Source organism: Carettochelys insculpta, chromosome 3 (genome assembly GCF_033958435.1).
Source record: "Carettochelys insculpta isolate YL-2023 chromosome 3, ASM3395843v1, whole genome shotgun sequence".
Classification (NCBI taxonomy): Eukaryota; Metazoa; Chordata; order Testudines; family Carettochelyidae; genus Carettochelys; species Carettochelys insculpta.
Genome location: NC_134139.1, coordinates 73,153,766 through 73,171,643, shown reverse-complemented (window position 1 = coordinate 73,171,643; position 17,878 = coordinate 73,153,766). Strand labels below are relative to the sequence as shown.

General features: G+C 39.7%; 1 protein-coding gene across 12 annotated transcripts in view; it reads left to right on the top strand.

Moving 5' to 3' along the window:
- The window catches only part of RYR2 (ryanodine receptor 2), a 975,983-nt gene that overhangs the window by 404,674 nt on the left and 553,431 nt on the right, over nt 1-17,878 (top strand). The gene's annotated exons all lie outside the window — the stretch shown is intronic.

The following is a 17,878-nucleotide window of genomic DNA, read 5'->3' as shown; positions in this document are numbered from 1 at the left end:
CTTTTTTCTTTGAATAACATTTAAGCTTGATCTCATCCTTGATTACTTGTTTACAGTATGATCTCTGTTTTCCAGCTGAGGTAAATAAGACCTGAGTCCAATATGTAAACATGACCAATTCTATGTTTTCTGTGTTTTGTTTTTCACTGCTAGAGTTTGTAATTCCCTTCACTTTGAAGTCTGTCTTTGCACTAATAAGTTTATCAAACTATAATAATGGATATCTTAAACGTATGTAGTGTGTGTTATGAAAAACCAAGAAGATACATTACGAGATGTTTTTATATATTATACAGACACCCCACAGTGTGTGTATGTGTATTATTACAACCTCACACAATCAGGTAACTGTATTAGATAAGTGAGAATATGCCAAAATCAGAAGCCTACGCTTGTGAGATGTGCTATTTGATTTTAAGTTAACAATTAATATTTTGTTTTTACAGTTAATCCAGATGATTATCTTCTTGTCAACAATTGCCCTCACCATGATTTGCATGCAATGGTTTTGTAATAAATGGAATGTTGCTGCCTTGTGAATCATTGACACAGTTTTCGTAGGGTCTAGGTTTCCTACCTGAACACAGATCAATCTGAACCTTATGTAATTAACAAAATAATTTACTAGGTGATGAGCTTTCGTGGGACAGACCCATTTCTTCAGATCATAGCAATACCAGAACAGATTCAATATCTAAGGCACAGAGAACCAAAAATAGTAATCAAGGTTGACAAATCAGAAAAATATTATCAAGGTGAGCAAATCAGAGATTAGAGGGGCAGAAGGGGTGGGGAGAGTCAAGAATTAGATAAAGCCAAGTATGCGTAAGAGCCTCTATAATGACCTAGAAAATTCCCAACCTGGTTCAAACTACGTGTTAATGTGTCGAATTTGAATATAAAAGAGAGGTCAGCAGCCTCTCTTTCCAAACTGTTGTGCCTTAAATATTGAGTCTTTTCTGGTATGGCTATGATCTGAAGAAGTGGGTCTGTCCCACGAAAGCTCATCACCTAATAAATTATTTTGTTAGTCTTTACAGTGCTACTGGACTGCTTTTTTGTTGTAATAGTTTATAGACTAGCACGGCTATCTCTCTGTTTCTTATGTGAGTAAGAGATTTTTATAGACTCATGATATTGAAGAGTCTTTCACTTTTGTATGATACAAATCATTGTTGCCGGACTGGCTCAGATAAGAAGTACTGTTCACGTTTATGTGCCTAAAATCACTCTTGAAACAATTTTTTTCAGTTCACTTACTGTTGGAGCTCTGATTTCCTAGTTATATCTTCATGAATACCATGGCCAAAAAGCAAGGGGATACAGGAGAAGCAAAAGAATTTCTTATAAAGCACAGTGGCATTCCAGGTGTATGGTAAACAATGAACTCCTGAACTCAATTCCCCATAGTGACTACCACGGCTTTCTTGCCTCGACCGACTTGTTATGGTGGTGAAATTACTGAGGGCTTGTGTGCAAAGTGTTTGGTTAGTGGTCCAGGTAGTAACCATTCACAGTTGCATGAGAGTAGACCCATTCAGTGTTAATGGCTCTTGATTGGTTGTCACAGCTTTCCAGATATAGTCTCTCCTTATGTTAAATTCCTGTTTAGGCATAAATGTCAAAGCCACATTCAAGTTTATTTTCTAAATGAAAGTTGAAATGTAACGTAGGATCACAGAACCAAATAAAGAATTAATAAAGTGGCAGAGATACATCCCTTAATATGTCACAGATTATATTGTCAGTATTAACCACAGTAATTCTCTTGGATACATTCATTTTTCACTTCATTTTTTGTTCCTTTTTAATCATTTTTTACCCCTCATAGTTAGCCTTGTACAATGTGAACAGGAAGGACCTTAGTTGTGTAGTAAATTGCAGGACCTTTATTTATACTCTTTAATAGTATCTCAGGTATTGGCCATGTAATTTCTTGGTTTCCTTTGCATCTTGATTAAGCCCGGTGCCAGATGCCCAGCACATCTTGTTGTCTGGGGTGGCCAACTAGCATTTTCTTTAGAGACATTGTTAATGATCAGCTTGGACACATTTGATTGATGAATTATTATTCCAAGGATCCCTGCTTCCACCTTCCCTCTAGAAGCAATAAACTAAGCATGGGATTCAGTTCATCATTAAAGATACTTTTTTTAAAAACTTACCAGCATTCAAGTGAATACTTTAAAACCTTAGAATTAAGGATGTCAAACATGTGGTTGTGTAGAACATATGGGGGCGGGGACGCACTGGCATCTGAGGTGCCTTCAGAGTTCCATGGCCACCCGGCAGTGGCTGCTGACTGGGCACCCAGCTCTGAAGGCAGTGCTGAAGCCAGCAGCAGTGGAGAAATATTGTAATAATGCCAATAACTACCGTTCTTTGCACTGTCTTCAGAGCTGGGCTGTTACATGTGCACTTGTGTGGTAGGAGTAGAGGCATAAACTACAGGTTGAACCCCTCTAGTCTGGAACACTCTGGTCTGACAATGTCTGTGGCCTGGCATGATTTTAGTTAGCTCGACGACTACTTATCATGGGTTTGGCCAAGTTTCCTGTGCTCCCATGAAGTTTGTTTCCAGCCGCAAGTCCTGACTCTCAATGTTCTGAGGTGTTATTCAGCTGTAGTTTACCCCTAACTGACTTCTAAGAGCCCAGTAAGCAATAGCAGTGCTGGTAATTTTGCTAGACAATATTGACCTCCCGTTGTCCAGCAAATTCTCTAGTCCAGCACCAGTCAGGTCCTGAGGATGCCATGTTAGAGAGGTTCAAACTGTATTTCAAACACAAAGAAAAGGCGACGTGATGAAATAAGTTTGAGAGCCTCTATCTTAGAACATACAAAACTAGGAAATTGAGTAGTTCCTTGGGCAATTTTGAAAAACAATATTTGTGGGGAATAATAAATTATAGGTATTTAGGATGCTCAGCAGTACTTTTTTTTTAAGCAATGTATATTTAACATGACATTAATGTTTGTGGAACTCCACTAAGTCAGAACAAAATTTCCATTAACTTGAGCAGCTTGATGAAATACGCAGTTAATGTTGAAGGTCTTTCATTTTGTAGATCTGAAGTGCCTTTCTGGGAACTGGGTCACCGCATAAGACATTTATTTGACTTTACAAAATGCCTCACTTCCCACTAGTTGGGAACAGTCAGCTTGCTTATTTTTTAAAGAGAGCTTGCTTTTTAAAAACCTGAGAGCATGTTTTTTGCCTGTTTTCACCTTCTCCATTTTGATCCAGTAGACAGCACAGGGGAGACTAATTTTCTAGTGTTAAATATTTTCTTGTTCAGTTTATCTCAAGCTAGTAGTCAGTCAGACATCAAGTCTGTGCTTCTGTAAATTGCAATGCTAATTTAAGGACTGTTAATCCAATTCTCTTTTTTAAAAATTGCAGATATAATTCGAACCTTTTCTTTCTATTCCAAATAAGATTTTTTTTTAAAAAATACCTCTTGTTTCTTTCTGTTCTAAATAAGAATTTTTAATTCTTTAAAAAAACCAACCAAACAAAAAACTATCTTTGTCAACCTGAGACTGTATAAGTATGGTATCATGCAGGCAGCTGGGCATATTGCAATCAAATCTTGACCTAACAGCAATGAATTGGGATCCAAGGAGGTGAGGCTAAGTCTAGACATTTGAGATTGATTTTTGGCAGTTTCCCAAAAATGCTTTCCATGCTGATAGTCACATACCTGATCTGAAGGAAAAGTAATCTGATGACTATTACAGATAGGGTGCATCTATGCTAGGAACTAACTTTGAAGTTAACTTAGAGGTTAGGGGCTACTTCAAAGTAGCCTGCAGAGCGTCCACACATATTTTCCCTTACTTTAAAGTTAATGTTGAAGTGAGGAAGCCCAACTTCGAACTGCCCAACTTCCTGGGAATGGAGTAGTGCCCTATTGCGAAGTTTAACGTCAAAGTAAGGCGTATGTAGATGAGCAACTTCAAAGTTATTTTTGTATTGTATACACGGCCATAATGTTGCAAAGACAGGTGATCATAACCTATTAACCTCTAATTTTTTCCACTTTCAATGTAGTAGGAAGAAAAGAGGGTATGCTAAAAGGCCTTTCTTATATAATTCTTATCAACTCTATACCTCTTAGATTTGGTCAAATTTTTACATGCTGTACAGGACAAAAAAATTATATGGCTTGATCTTTTTGTTAAAATACTTAGGGAGTGTGTTCTTTTCATGGGAAAAAATGAAAACCGAGTGAGTCACAAGACATAGAGGATGAGCTGAGAAAAAATACCAAAGGAATATCAAAATAATTGTTCTTTCTCTGGATTTTCATGATTGTTAAATTACAGAAAATAGCACAGTTTTATTTAACTTGCTCTGTTCTCTGACACACCATTTGTCTTGAAAATTTCAGTTTATTTTAAAAAAAGAAAAAATGGGTAAAACAAATTTCAGAAGAAGCACACCTAGCACTCATTAATGTCAACAAATTTGGCACACTTGAGGCTGTTGAACATTGTAAACTCTTCTACTACTGCTGTCTTAGTCTATACAAATTTCTTTCTTCTACCTGTTTACAAAATGTACCAGGAGCAAAAGCCATATCCTTAACAAAGGAAAGAAAGAAATGCATTTGTTACATAGCTTTTGGTGAACTGTTTAGAAACCTGAATGCTTTAAATGGATGTGATTGATAGACTTATCCTGACTGTCTTACTGCATCCTCAGTAATTTTCTTTGATGGAAAAAACAGCCATGTTTTAAAACATAAATTTGCAGAGATTTAAACTTATGGATGGAAAAAAAATCACTTTTTGCCTTTCCTCACTCATCTATTCAATTGCAAATTGGAAAAGGGGAAAAATGAGCTAAAGGGTGGAAGACATAAGGGCTGTGTCTACACTAGCATTCCTCTATTTTTTTTAGTAGGAGAGAAAACTGTGCTAGTCTATATACTATCAAAACAAAAGAGCAGTGCTACTTCACTGCTTTTCTATTTTTGTTTTGTTTTGTTTTTTTAGGAAGAAGTGTTCTTTAGAAGATGGGGTTTACTTTCAAAAGAGATGCATCTACACTGCTTTTCTTCTTTTGAAAGAAGCTCTTTCTAAAGAAGAATATGCAAATGAAGTGCCAGATATGTAAATCTGCACTCTTTTTGCATTTTCTATTTCCCTCATTTGCATGCTTCTTTCAAAAGAGGAATGCTAGAGTAGACACAGCCAAGGAGCAATATGGGGAAGGAGGAAAAGTAATAAAAAATAACTAAATGAAAATTAAAATCAGTTTCAAGTTTTGTATTTTAATTGGAGGACTCAAAAATAATGAAAAAAATGAAGATGTATTGTTTTATATATGATTGAAACACACCTATAAATGAAATATACCTCCTAAAGGTTCACTAAAAATGGTTCAAACATTTCCAAGAATGAGATATGAGCAAGATGTTGTTTTTTTCCATTCAAAAATAATTCTTACAACAATTTTATTGAAAAGTGTTACATACCTCATAGAAATGGAAGGGACCTCGGGAGGTCATTGAATTCAGTCCACTGCCCTCTCTGCAGGAGCAAGCACCATCCCTGACAGATTAGGGGTTAGAAATTTGGGAACAGGTCTTGTCTTGTACCATGGGGAGGGACATGCCCACATTTGGCTAAATTGCAAGCTGTTTCAAAATTGTAGTTCACACACACTCAATAGAAGCTAGCTGGAGTTTGGAAGCAAGATTATTTGAAGGTTTAATCTGATCTGGGCATGCTTCACATCTAGGTTTCTGTAAGTGCTGCTTCCAGTTGTTTACGTGGCTGTGGCACAGGTCCTGGGACATACAACCTCTTTTACTTTTAATGCTTCCCCTGCTGGCGCCCATGCTGTGAAGAGAAAGAGTGGCTAACAAGGAGAGGGGGCACGAACTGGAACTGGGGCAACATAATTTGTAGAATAGGAGAAATATTTGCACTGGGAACAAACTGAGAGCTGGTGAGGATGGAATGAAGGACTAGTGAGGGAGACTGGTATTGGGAACTCTGGTGGTGGGGAGGGTGAGATGAGGAGAGGAAATGGGTGTGCCAGGGAAACTAGCTTTGCTGGACAGGGAGGTTGGGACAAGGAGTTTGATAGGGGTGGGAGACTCAATCTGGGTGAAAAATGGCATTGCTTGTAGGAGATGGTGCTGGCTGGTCCCAGAGAATGGGAAGGGGAAGATGGAGAGGGAGTGGCTGCAGGGCAGATGGACAGAGGAAGTCAGGCTTCGGGAGACTAGGCTAGGAGGACCTGTGACCACCGGAGTACACTCCCCTCCAGAGTCGAATGGAAACCCAAGTCTTACCATTCTTCTGTTATCCCTGAACGATTGTGACAGGCACTCGGAAAATGTGTGTACCTCTGCCCCTGCTATCAGTCACTCGATTAACTCACATGGTAGAGGTCTGTACTATAGCATACAGTCCATGAGATTTAGTAACTGTTTCTTAGCTTGCTTTCAGCTTGTTTCTTACATTGCCTACTTAAACATGCATTAAAAGAACATTGAATTCATAAAGTCAAATGTACAGATGTTAGGAAAAAACAGTTCTGTAGAAAAACAAACAGTATTGGTATATCTTCACTGCTCCCTTTCGGAAGGAACACGCAAATGAGGCAAATTGAAAATGCAAATGAGGCACAGATTTAAATATCTCATGTCTCATTTGCATACTTCCATGGGATCTTGCTTCCAAAAGAGCTGCTTTCAAAAGCCAAGACAGCCATGTAGACAGGGTTCATTTGCAAGGAAATCTCACTTCTGAAAGTACCCTTCTTCCTGAAAAAAATTATCATGCAAGTGTGGTGCAAGATATGTAAGTCTGTGCCTCATTTGCATTTTTGATCAGCCTCATGTATGTGCCCCTCTGAAAAGGAGGGTCAGTGTAGAACTAGCTAAAGTGATTGTAATTAAAGACTGTGTCATAATGTATAAACACAAGAGGGCCAAATTACAGTTCTACAGGCAACCTTAATTCTAGAATTTCCTAATTTCATTTTATTCAACGATAATGGTGTTAACTTATTCTTTTAACGCTTGTTTGAGATCATATGGCTAATAATATCATAGTTCTATAACACAGGGTACAATACATATTGTATATCAAGTTTATTAGAGGCATAAAGTAACCAAAATGATTATTAGGAAATACTTTTATTGTAAACAAGCTATTATGTTAATTGTCTAGTATAGGATTTGTTGCACTTTTTTTTCCTGAAACATCTGATTCCAGCCAATATCATTGGCAATCACTGTATCAGGAACTGCAAGTCTTGAATCCTGGTCCAGAGGACTACTGAGCAGTTGTAAGCTGCAACCTACCTTGCAGTGGTCTTCTAGTTGTTGTTAGAATACGAATAGAAATCCAAGGAGGACCCCACATATGGAATCAAATGAGCAGAATGCAGGGGGTCCTGACTGGTTCACAGCTTCTGTATAGCCAGAGCACAGGGACAGGAAAATATCCATACAACATGGTTTTCCCTCCTTTGGGCTGCTTCCCCTGAGATACTTGTTCCAGCTTTATGCTGCTTATCTCTCAATAATTTGACCCTGCGTGACATGAAACCTTGGTTTGTCCTCTGGTCTGTCTCACTCTGATTTCCTGGAGACCTGAGCAGGACATTGACACAATCTTTAAGTGGGGATGCTTCAAAACATTGAATGACATTGTAAACATTGTGTGTGATGGAAACCACTTTCAGCCAATGAGTGCTGGTGCATCCTCAGCATCCCTAGGTTCAGCTCCCCTGAACTTAACTTAGTGTGACTCCCACTTTGACCAGTGGGTTAAACAATCCAGGTCCCAGTTGTGACATAATGGTTTGATTAAAAAAAGCAATTCCTTTGTTGTTGGGTAGTGGTCATTCTGTTTTCACAATGACTATAGGCCTGATGGGGTTTACAGGTAAATATAATGGGGTGATCTTGGTGTTGATCATTAGTAGGACCAGGCATAGTGTTTAGGCAATCTCTCTCTGAGAAGGAGGTATATAAGGCAAAAGGGTAATGGAACTGAACCAAACTCTGTTTGCAGTGATTGTCATGTTTCAGTTTGCCCTTCCGATTTGTTCACATGGATGCCTCTATTTACATGGATACCTGGAACTTCACTTGTTATGTGTCACTTTTTTCACACAAATCATAGTTCTGGTATTAAGTATCAGAGAGGTAGCCGTGTTAGTCTGTAGCTTCGAGAACAATGAAAAGTCTTGTGGCAATTTACAGACTAACAGATATTTTGGAGCATAAGCTTTTGTGGGCAAAGACAAAAGCTTATGCTCCAAAATATCTGTTAGTCTATAAGGTGCCACAAGACTTTTTGTAGTTCTGGTATTGTGCATTAATCTGCAACACATTGCAGTCAGGAGCTTTAAGAGCAGAAGAGGAACCCAGGTTTAGTGTAAACACAAGAGCCACAAAAACTTGATTTCTTTTTAAAAAAAGGTTGATTTGAGTCAGATTTCTGTCTCTTGATGTTGCATCATTTGGTTATTATATTTCTCTCCAGTGTACAGAGCAAAATGATCTTGTTTGTCCCAGTACTGGAGTGTCAGCCATTTCAAGGGGCTCTAACAATATATAAAATACACAGTACCACTACTTGTGATGCCAGCAACACTGTTGTATGGACTGGCAGCAGTATAATCAACGGCCTTTCACCTGCATCATTCACTGATTTGACGTGGTTTGTGAGAAGATTTATAAGAGTTCTAACTTGCTGTTCCATCCTTTGCTGTCTCCTGTCCAGCAATAAAAAGATTTTTAAGCCTCACCCATACACCACTCTGTACTTGTCAACTGGCATATTAAAGCAGAAGTGCTAGCAGGGCATTGGTGCCTTTTCTTTGTGCCATTACTGTTGCACAGTGCTTATCAGCTAGATCACAATAGTGGAAGTTCGAAAACACAGCAGAAGGTAATTTTTGCATGTCACAGGCACAACAGTTTTGTTCTTTTCAATTTTTTGATTGGTAGTCCAATGTTGAAACAGAATAGCTCCACTCCTGAATGGCCATTCTTAACACTGCAGGTTGTCAATCATGGATCATCGCTTGGTATAAGTTGTTAAATTTGTTGCCTCGGTAGTCTTCAAAGAATCTGCAGCAGCTGTGAAGGCAGACATATCCCTAGGCAACTCATTTGTCTGTTTTCCCCCAGCTTTGTAGTGAGAGAACCACATGTATCCCATCTCCCTGAGATGCCAATGGAAAATATGCAGTCAGTGTCAGCACAAGCACTGCTCTCACCATAGGAATTGGGATCAGCTGTCAGGGCATTTACCAAGTGGTGGCATGTATCAGTAGGTGACGATTAGAACTGATATGAAAGGTTCTATAATGATGTTTCCACAATGTTATTATGTATTCCATCAGTATATACCAATGTTTAGAAGTCTGAAAAAGTGGAGTTACCACTTTGGGACCCTGAACCCGTGCAGATCTCATCCAGGGATGTCTGATACTGCCTTTGATAATGAAGTCACAAAAGAGGAGGGATTCCTGGTGCAGGACAGAAGACACCTGTGTTAAAATTGTCTCTACTGCTCTGCCTTTTAGTGTCTTCTATTACAAAATAAATAAAAATAGTCCTAATATTCCATAATCCATTTTAGGAGTTTCATCAGATTCACATGGAATTTTTCATTTTGAAAAAAGAATTTCTGTACCTTTCTGCTAGATCTTTAGACAAATTCATCCCTATATTGTTGCTACGGGTGACACCAGAAGTGAAGGGAGGTGGCCTGTGCCTTCGTGATTCTGGAATTGTGGGGGTTGGTTTGGCCCACAATGCATACCCAATTCTCCAAAGGGGTCTCTGGTAAAGAAGAAATACCAAGGTGTTCAAATCACCTCTTCCATGTCTGACTAAATCCCCTCCCTCCCTTGGCCTAGCACAAAACTTCACCTCCCCTGTATGTTGGCCTTCTGCAGAGGGCATCAAAGAATGTGAGGAAACCTGCTGGTGTTGATAGGAATCCTGTGCTAAACTTAGAATGCCCTCTGTAAGTGAACGATTTCCAGGCTGTCAGTATTCTTTGTGAAATTCTGTTCTTTGTGGCTACCTACATGTTTGTATTGGGTAACTAGGATTCTCTGGTAGAATTATTGCTTTTATAACAGTAGTAGAGGGAAAACAGTACAGTAAAGAGAGTGGCTTTCAAAAGGCAAATTCAGAGAGTTAGTAGGTAAGATTCCATGGAAGCAAGTCAAAAGGGAAAAAGAGTTTGAGTTGCCTCTTTCGAAACCTGCCATTATTAAGAGTACTGGAGCAAACTATCCCATTCTGTGGGAAAGACAGTGAATCTGGGAAGAAACGACCCTGAATTCACCAGGAAATCTTCAGTGATCAGAAACTGAAAAGAGAGTTTAACAAAAAGAGGTCACATTACAAGCAATGAATAAAAACAGCACAGGTACAGAGGGACAAAATTAGAAAGGCAAATGCACAAATGCAATTGAATTAGTCAGAGACCGGAAGGGTAATAGGAAAACATTCTGCGAATATGTTTGAAGCAAGTGGAAGGACAGGGTAGGCCCATTAGTCATTATATGAGGTGGGTGGGCACACAGAAATAACAATGTGGAAATGGCAGAAATGATAAATGACTTCTTTTTGGTTTTCACCAAGAGGTTTAACAGTGATTGGTCATCTACCGTAGAGAATTACATTGAAAATTAGATAGGATCAGAGGCTAAAATAGCGAAAGAAAAGTTGAAAATTATGTAAGTGTCTTAAAGTCACTGGGCAATTTAAAAAGCTGCTACAGAGTCCCACAGCACCACCGCTGGTAGTGCAGTGGGATGAGAGCTGTTTCTGGCTCTGTGCCTAGGCAGGTAAGTGCAGAACTGTCCCATCCATATGATGGTTGGCATGGTCACCCCGGGCTCTTTGCACTGGGGGGGCCCACAGTGGCACACCTAACCATTTTATGGACAGAATAGTTGCCTATACTCACGTTAGCCTGTGAGGCCCTGGCTGGCAGCAGGTACCACCCTGCCCCGCAACACACACACTCACCATGGCCGTGGGGGCCAGGGGAAAGCACAGCTGCACAGCAGTCTGCTTCACTCCATTGCCATCTCCCAGTCTCGGGGAGGGGGCTTGAGGGAAGGATTGTGACGTCGGGGAAGAGGAAGAGGGTGGACCAAGGGTGGGGACAGGCAGGTCAGGAGCATAGCAGGGGCTGGAGTTGGGGGAAGGGTATGGACAACCCCAGGGTCATGGACGCTCGTGTCCCAGCAGCCTTGTGGAGGCTGGATTGTGGAATTGCTTGGGCCATGGTTGGTCACTGGGCCAAGCGTTTGAGACCTCTGACTTCAATAATGGCATAGGGAATATGCGTCTAATATTTCCGTACAATACCAAGGTGGAAGGGATTGCACATTCTTTAGATGTTATGACTAAAATTCAAAATGACCTAGATAAATGAGAGGAAGTACATTAGATGAAATTCAGAAAGGACAAATGCGAAGTACTCTACTTAGCAAGGAACAGTCAAATGTGCACACATAAAATGGGAAATGACTACCTAGGAAGGAATAGCAATAGAGAGGTAGCCATGTTAGTCTGTACTCCAACAAAAGAAAGCACCAGAAATGTAACACTTTAAAGATTAACAAAATGATTTATTCGGTGATGAGCATTTGTGGGACAGACCACCAAAGCTCATCACCTCATAAATCATTTTGTTAGTCTTTAAAGTGTTACGTTTCTGGTGGGTTTTTTTTTTTTTAACCTAGGAAGGAGTACTGTAGAAAGGACTCTGGTGCTGATAGTGGATCACAAGCTAAATAAGAGTCGACAGCGTAACACTTGCAAAAACAGGAAATGTCTGAGTGTGATATATTAGCAAGAGTGTTGTAAGTAAAGCATAAGAAGTAATTCTGCTCTACTCCACTCAGCTGTAGTATTGTGTTGAATACTTTGCAACATTTTTCAGGAAAGATATGGATAAATTAGAGAAAGTCCAGAGAACAGCAACAAAAATAGTTAAAGGTCTAGGAAATATGAGCTGAAATTTCTTTACTCTGCAGAAGTGAAAACAGAGAGGACACAATAATAGTTTTCAAGTACCTAAAAGAGCGTTATAAGGAGGGAGAAAAAAATTCTTAGTACCCTCTGAGGATAGGACAAGAAGCAATGGGTTTAAATTTCAGTAAGGGTGGTTTAGGTTGGACATGAGGAAAAAACTTCCCAGGTATAGTCAACCTTCAGGTAATATTGTCACAACTTAAAAATTGTGTACTGGAACTGTGGTTTTCAGAATCAGGTTAAGATTTTGGGTGGCTTGATTTTGTTTTGGGGGTAGATGGGTCCAATTTGAATCCCACTGTAAGAGATCCCTACTGTCTTTGGAAGACCTGAAACACAATTATTGGTGTCATAAATGGACACCTTTCTGCCACAGAGATCCTGCTCCATAAAACACCAGATTTAGCTCAGGACAGGACACTCTGAGGCACATAGTGCATTTGGTAGCGGTGGTTTTGCTGTCCAAAAGACAGTGTGATAATTACTCTAACAGCCTGAATCCCCTTAAAGGATTCGCACCTATCAAGTCACACCTGTCAGGTCTATTTAATTTATCTCAAGTTGAGCACTATCCAACCATCACATTGTGCTGATCCAAAATCATTAGCCACTTCTAAAGATTTAGGCTTGACATTTTTGTTTTTTGTGCTTTTATGATGTGCTCAGAGCTAGTGATAATCACTGCATAAAAGTTTAAGGGTGGGTTTTTTGAATATTAATAAACTTTCACTGGGACTTGTACTCCTAACTGTTTTAGGCACTTTTGGAAATCTCACCTTCAGTCAATAAATAATATCCAGGTTATGTGTTAGGCCATTGAAGTCTTGAAGGACTGCTATTTATGGTACGAGAGTTTTGATGCTTGTTGTTTGTTGTTTTGAATTAGTCTTATGGAAAGTAAGTCCCTTTAGTTCTGGCTGCTTGATTGCAACATTATCTTCAAATTCACTTTTATGTTTATGAGTTTTCCTAAAGAATGTCTAGGACTCAGTTCTGTAAGTTGCCAAGAACTCTGGAGTCTTAGACAATTAACATGCTTAAAGTTAAGCACATGCTTAACAGTGTGATTGCAGTGAAGGGGACTTTTGTACTTAACTTTAAGCTTCATGTTTGCTGGATTGATGGATGAATGTATATATATGACATGCTTTGCAGTGATATGCAAAATGTAATTCCAAGAATCATTTATTTTTCATTTAACCAAAGAATAATATTATGTATTACCCTATAATGACGAATTTATTTTTTAAAGTGCCATATGTAAAGGAAAAATAGCAAATTCTCTTGGTCTGGGAGAAATTTAACTGAGCTTCACTATGGAAATTTTCTAAGCTATATCCTTGGAGTGAATGTTTTCTTGAATCACTTTCAGAGACGATAAGGACTTGCAGTTGTGTATGGTTCTAAGCAGAACATCCAGTTCTTCAGTGGCGCCTTTCAATGCAGAGTAGTTAGGATACAAAATGCCATTTCTATGACTGTAGGTCAGGGGTCAACAACTGCTGACTTGCATGCCAAAAGTGGCACATGAGGTGGGAGCTCAGCCTTCTCCCCCGTGCAGCCGGAGATTGCTCAAAGCAGTGGCACCTGTGGATTAACAAAAGACCAGCTAATGCCACCAGCCACCACCTAAATCGTAAAGCTCTGCACCCTAATGTATTTTTTAATGAAGCTGTTGTAAGTAGGACTATTAGTGACTTTAAAAAGTACCACTGACCCTTGGACTGTACATAGAAGTCAAAAGGTCAAATTTTGGTACTCTGCCTGGGAAAGTCTGCTGACCCCTGCCATAGATAGTAATCATTTAATACTCCCACTGTAAGTACCACTACATGAAATGATAGCATGAAACCCTTTGGGACTATAATAAGTACATTTCCAATGATTCCTTAATGTATTCTCACGGAAAAAACAAAAGCTTTGGCAGTTTTCAGCACTCGTATTTGAATCCCAATTGCATCACAAAGGAGATTTCAGAAAGAAGCAGCTATTTGAGGTCAATTATAATTGCATGTGGACTTTCTGTTGTTCAGATAAACCACTTTGAATATATGTCAGGGGAAAGTGATCATTTCTGCCAGGAAATCAAGCAAGTATTCTAGAATAGAACCATCTATCCTTCCTGCTGTCACTTCAGTTATTATAACTGTAGCATTAAATACACCACAACACTTTATTTTGCAAAACATTCTCAGAAAAGTGTGTCTAAAACCAGAATTAGTTGTCTAAACTTTAGAATGTAAATAGAATGAGGATCTAGTTTTTGATTACCATTTGTTGTGGTGGGGGGCAGGAGAGTATCTGTTGAGATTTTTCATTTTCAGGTTCACCCTGGGTTTCTACAGTTTAGTCTCCTTATTAAGAATCTAGTGGTTTCTCTTTGATTTGATTTTCAGCTCAAAACCCAATGGCTAATTAGGATTCTAAGTGAGAGACTGAAGAATGATCTACTTCACATGAATATCTTAAATTGGAGAATAGCTAACATTAAGGCTTCCTGACTTTCTAAATCATGATGGTACCAGCTTATGTTTTATAGATATTTATAAGTCATTGCTCCATAGAATAAGAATTAAATAATTTATATTGAACCATACCCTCCTGGCCACCTGAACCCCACTTCTCTGTGGGCAGCTGGGAGGGTCCATTTTCCGTGCATTGTCTGATTAGATTTAACCAGCCCTGTTACAGTAATCCAGTAGTTCACATTTGTAACAGTCTTACCATGGAACCAGAGACATTCCAGCCTATCTTGCCACTCATGCAAGCTGGACTTAGAGATAAATTTCACTTGCTCCAAAAATCACAAAATATTCAGGTTGCTCCCAGTCCCCAGAGACCAATTACTTGCACTGAATCACTTTGTACTTTCAGTTTCACACCAAAGACAGTGCTAGGACAGGTAAGTTCCGCAGCCCTTTCCCATTTATACTGAGGAGGCTTTGACTCAAACACACCTATTCACTATGTATGTGTGAGTCTAACATGGTAAAGAGACTGCCCATGGCACTGTAGGGCTTTATAGATACGGTTGTTTTTTGTTTTGTTTTTCACTCCATCTACAGCTAATAAATAGGCATGCAATGTAAATCATTGAGTCCTGGTGTCATGTGCTTATTTATGATGGCATACACTGCTTAATAAACTAGCCTCCATAACCTTTCCCTGCTTTAGTTTGAAGATTGTGTTAAATGGAAAAATCGTACTAAATCAAAATACTAAACCAATCCTGTTACACCCAGAATAATGCTTCTAGAGAATTCCTCTTGTAGACCTAGGGTTTTGAGTTCAGTCCTTGAGGGGACCTTTCAAGGGTCTGGGGCAAGTTAGATTAAAAATGACTTTGAGGGATGGTGGTAAGTATCTTGTTCTGAGGTCAGGGGACTGGACTTGATGACCTCTCAAGGTCCCTTCCAGTTCTATGATATGATTTAAAAAAAAATCTCAGATCTAGCCTTCAGATGTCTATCTCAGCTTCATTTTGATCCATGAATCTCCTGCCAACATATATTAAAAAAAACAGCACTTTGTACTGATACTTGTGTGGATGAAGAGATCATGTGAAAGAAATAACATATCCTTGGTTTCAGATCTGTAGATGAAGTTGTTGGTGTGATGATTTATGTATTTACATTGTTTCAGTTAGAGGAGGTCACAGTAAGCAACACATTATATTTGATTGAATCACAACTGGACAGCCAGAAAGAGAGAAGGTTTTACTGTAAACAAGTGGGAATATTTCGGTCAATGTGTGATCAAGCTGTTTATTCAAATACGTCATCCAGGAACACAGGGCACTAGTCCTTGGAAGGAAATGGCTGCCAGGGGAACTTGTGCATCTGCAGGGTTTTTTCTCTGTGTTTTAGACCTAGGGCTCAGTGATAAGGCATGATAAATAAAGTGGTGGTGGTTTGATTTGGAAATGAAATCTAGGAGCTAACACATGCTTATTCCTCATGGAAAATTTTGCAGACAGGTGGTACTGGAAAGCAAATATATCAATGAGTGAAGATTATCTCTCAGTAAGTCAGAATGTAGGGTAGGCTGTCCACTGGAAAATACAGTCTGCCAGGGAGACTTGGTGGGATGACTCGCCTAATTGGAGCACGGTCATGGAAGGATGTAAAGTGTTCAGGAAGGACAGAAGGGGGAAAAAAGGAGGCGGAGTTGCGCTGTATGTGAGAGAGCAGTATGACTGCTCAGAGCTCCAATATATGGAGGGAGAAAAGCCAGCTGAGAGTCTTTGGGTTAAACTTTGAGGCAGAAGCAATAGAGGTGATGGTGGTGGTGGTGTCTGCTATAGACCTCCAGACCAAGTAGATGAAGTATATGAGGATTTCTTCAGACCATTAAGAGAAGCTTCCAAATCACAGGCCCTGGTTCCTATGGGAGAGTTTAATCACACAGACATTTGTTGGGAGACAAATACAGCAGCACACAGACAATCCAGGAAGATTTTGGAGAAAGGTGGGGATAATTTCTTGGTACAAGTGCCGAAGGAACCGATGAGGGGCCATGCACAACTTGACCTGCTGCTCACAAACAGGGCAGAACTAGTAGCAGAAATAGAAGTGAGTGGTAACCTGACCTGCAGCAACCATGAGATGGTAGATTTCAGGATCCTGATGAAAGGAGGAAAGAGGAGCAGTAAAATAAAGACTCTTGATTTCAGAAGAGCAGACTTCCACTCCCTCAGAGAACTAATGGGAGGGGATATGAAGGGGAATATGAAGGGGATATGAAGGGGAAAGGAGTTCAAGAGAACTGGCAGTATTTTAAGGAAGACTTAATGAAGGCAGGAACAAATCATCCTGATGTACAGTAAGAAAAGCAAACATGGTAGGCAACCAGCTTGGCATAACAGGGAAATTGATAACAAGGTCAAGCTCAAAAAGGATGTGTATAAGAAGTGGAAAATGGGACAGATGAGTGAGGAGGAGTATAAGTATATGGCTGGAGAATGCAGGGGAGTAATCAGGAAAGCAAAAGCACAATTGGGACTGCAGCTAGGAAGGAATGTGAAGAGTAACAAGAAGGATTTCTACAGGCATGTTAACAATAGGAGGGTGATCATGGAGGGTATGGGGCAATTACTGGATGAGGGAGGTAACCTAGTGCAGATGACATAGGTAAAACTGAACTACTCCATCCTTTTTCTACCTTAGTTTTTGTGGACAAGATCAGTTCCCAAACTATGGCACTAGGCAATTTAGTCTGGGAAGGAGGGGGGCATCCCTTGGTGGGGAAAGAACAGGTTAAGAGCTGCTTAGAAGAGATACAGGTACACAAATCCATGAGTCTGGATTTAATGCATACAAGGGTACTGAGGGAACTGGCAGATTTCATTACTGAGCCTTTGGCTATTATCTTTGAAAACTTGTGAGATCGGGAGAGATCCCAGATGATTGGAAAAAGGCAAGTGTAGTGCCCATCTTTCAAAAAGGATGAAGGACAATCCGGGAACTATAGACTGGTCAACCTTACCTCCATCCCTGGAAAAATCATGGAGGGGATCCTCGAGGAATCCATTTTGAAGCACTTGGGAAAGGATAAAGTGATCAAGAGTAATCAACATGGATTCACCAAGGGCAAGTCATTCCTGACCAATCTGATTAGCTTTTATGATGAGGTAACTGGCTCTCTGGACACGGGGAAGTCAATGGATGAGATATACCTTGACTTTAGCGAAGTATTGATACAGTCTCCCACAATATTCTTGCCCATAAGTTAAGGAAGTATGGATTAGATAAAAGGACTATAAGACTGATAGAAAGATGGCTTGACAGACAGGTCCAGAGGGTACTGGTCAGTGACTCAGTGTCTGGTTGGCAGCTGGTTTC